This window comes from Nothobranchius furzeri, chromosome 5 (assembly GCF_043380555.1).
Source record: "Nothobranchius furzeri strain GRZ-AD chromosome 5, NfurGRZ-RIMD1, whole genome shotgun sequence".
Taxonomy (NCBI): Eukaryota; Metazoa; Chordata; class Actinopteri; order Cyprinodontiformes; family Nothobranchiidae; genus Nothobranchius; species Nothobranchius furzeri.
Window position 1 is genome coordinate 11,368,724 of NC_091745.1, and position 2,951 is coordinate 11,371,674.

The window sequence follows — 2,951 nt, forward strand, 5'->3', positions numbered from 1 at the left end:
TATTGTTAATTCCCCAGTGGGACGTCCTTTTGGTTTTGTATTCATTTTGTCTTAGCCTGCATTAAGCAGTGTTTTTTAGTTAATAAACTCCTAAGAGAGTAAATCTTGGTTTTGTCCAGTAATTCACATATCTTTCTTTACGCCCCCTTTAACATCAGCTCCTAGACGAGCTGGGGGCCGTAAAATTACCCAATTTTATATAATTTCTACCTCATATCGTTTATATTGCCCACCCCTAGATAAGAAGACATTGCAACTCACACACTGTTGAGTAAGTTGTTTGCTTGGTCCTCATCAATTTGGACTGCATCTGTAGCTAGATCCATGGATTTGAAACTACAGACAACACAATAATATTTGTTGTACGTAAAGATAAATACTGTAACTTACCTGAAATGGTACTGATTCTAAAGAGATAAATGTGGAGCCTAATACATCTGTCATTAATTCTTTCTGCAAATAACAACAATCTGCTGTGAATTGACACTTCACAACATAAATATATATAATGACATATATTTGCTGAACTATTGTGTTTTTATCTTTTTTACACATATTACAGCAGTAATTTCCTGCATATATGGCAAGACTTCTCATGAACATATTTACCTTTCTTCAAAAGGATCCAAATCTAGGTCATCAGCTAAGGCCTCAACACCAGCCATTAGAAAATCTTCCCTGTAAAGATAATGTCAGAAGTGTTTGGTGGTGTGATGTTAGTTCTGAACCAAGTGTGGATATGCAAGGTGTAATTTAATGTATGAAATATCATAGCACAAAAACGTGAATATTTGTTTTACAGAAAAGATACTAACCCCTCAGACACAGGTTCAGTTGGAGATAATCAATGCAACATTTTAGCTGCTGTTCACTTACTGGGTGTTGAGGGTGACTGCACATTACCTCCCTGAATTGCAGTTTCAGGAGCCTGCTTCTTCCGGTAGCTGGAAAACACATTTTTAAGCAAAAATGTCAACAAGTTGGTTGAGACTCTACACCTTCTGTTTACATAGATCAATAATGGCTAAGCTTCTTTACCTGTGGCACAACTAGTAATATGAAAATGCATGTCAGTCATAAAAAAAATTTATTTATCATTTTCACAAACATATTTTATTCTGACCTACATTCAACTGGACAAATTTAGAAAAATAAACACAAACTTCTGCACAACTTTACTTTTAGTCAAACGTGTTGTTATGGCTGACTTATTATTTATTCTTATGTAGCACAGCAATAGCGCTAGGAAAATATATTCTGATGGGGTTCTGTTACACAAACCCCACGAATAACATTATCTACTGAAGTAACAGTCCTGCTTAGAGGTTGGACTGTAGATCAAATATGACATAATTCTAAAGACTCATCTTTGGTTTGGAAAATGTCCGTTCTCTTCTGTGGTACATACAAACTGAAACGTGATCGCAGCTAACATGCTAACGCACGCTAGCTCTCTCCGGCTGAGCGGTATAATCAAATCAAGCTCTGTTTACTTTTCTCGTCAGAATAAACGGAGCATCCATTTATCTCCAAACACATGCGGCGTGTCGTCCACAAAACGTAGAAGTGATCTGATTACACCTTAGTTGCTTTTAGCTTTTTTAAACTGATCAGGAAGCCATATGCTAAACACCGTTAGCTTAGATAAGTTTCTTGTTCATCTGCACAAAGATTTGTTAGATTACCTAAATCAGCATTATCTAAATCCATAAGTTTAATTTTATTTTCTCAAATATTGCAGATACTGCTCTGATATGTTTACCTACTCGTTACTGAAACCTACAGCAGAAATAAGGAGACCAACACTTACCTGGTCACTAGAAAATGTGCCATGTCCGCATCCTTTTTCAGGCACCAAATCCAGTTGAAGCAGCCTCCATTCTTCCAGAGCGTAACCAATAGATATTCGGGTCCCTGACCGACTTTTATCATATTTTCTTTTTGACTCTCGAGATGCCGCTGATAAAACCTTCTTCTTTGTGCCACTCTTTAGTGGGCTTTGGGTTGCGCTTGGTCGTTTGCTAGTTGTAGAATCCATTTCCAGGGTTCTTCCTCTTCTGTTTGAGGTTTTAACGTGGCTAGTAGTGAAAGACGCATTACCGCCACCTGGCAAGTGTTTTTCCGGGTTTGAACCTTGTCGAGAACGCGCTTGAAGCGTCAATTAACGTCATATCCGTAAAACAGCGCGGGAAATTCGGATCAGGAATGTTTTGCATTTTGCAGCACACAGCGTGATTAACAAAATGGAATGATAAACTGGTTTCATCATTCTTTTTAGTTTAAAATGCTTCATCACCCATAAGCTTCACAAGAATGAACATGTACTGTTTGTTTTTGGACAATTCCTGCCCCATGCTCCTTTAAAGGTGCAAAAACAAACTATAAACACGCAGCCTAAAATTAATACAGTATAAATTTAATACAATCTATAATCTTAAAAGAAAGTATTTTAATAAAATGAAAACATCTGAAGTTTTGATCTTGCTTTATGCTCATTCAGGCTGTTATTCTGAGTGTGAACTTTTTGTTTGTTATGCTATTTGAACATTAATAAAATTATTTGAAAAATAATTAATAAAACCAGCAACACTTACCAAGGAAACCATTTAGCATGCTCCACTCCGGGATAATCTTCAACCTTCCAGCATCACAGGGCCTCAGTCACAGCAGAAACCCGTCTAAAGAAATGTTCCTTGGTTAAGCTTCGGTTTATGTCTCCAGATTTCCTCTGTGATACAGAGAAATATCCAATATTTTTAGAGGGATGGTTTAGTGCAAAGTACTCACGCATCCTGTCATCAGTTTGGTTATGTACCACTGCAGGATCAGGTGGGTAGATTGTTAATACCCTTTCTGGGACTAGAGGCTCCTGCTGCAAGACTATATCGGGCTCACTTCTGGCTGCTGCTGTTCTTCCAGTTCGTCCTTCTGTGACGGCGTTGATGTTGACG

The 2,951-nt window shown here is 37.7% G+C and overlaps 1 long non-coding RNA gene across 1 annotated transcript in view; it reads right to left on the reverse strand.

Moving 5' to 3' along the window:
- The window catches only part of LOC139069961 (uncharacterized), a 3,072-nt gene extending 396 nt beyond the window's left edge, over positions 1–2,676 (reverse strand). The window contains exons 1-4 of the long non-coding RNA XR_011520626.1: positions 1,811–2,676; positions 877–944; positions 610–678; positions 1–336 (exon numbers count right to left, since the gene is read on the reverse strand). The exon at positions 1–336 is cut by the window's left edge and continues 396 nt beyond it. This is a non-coding gene — a long non-coding RNA (uncharacterized lncRNA). The remainder of the gene's footprint in view (positions 337–609; positions 679–876; positions 945–1,810) is intronic.
- Between the last annotated feature and the right edge of the window lie 275 nt (positions 2,677–2,951).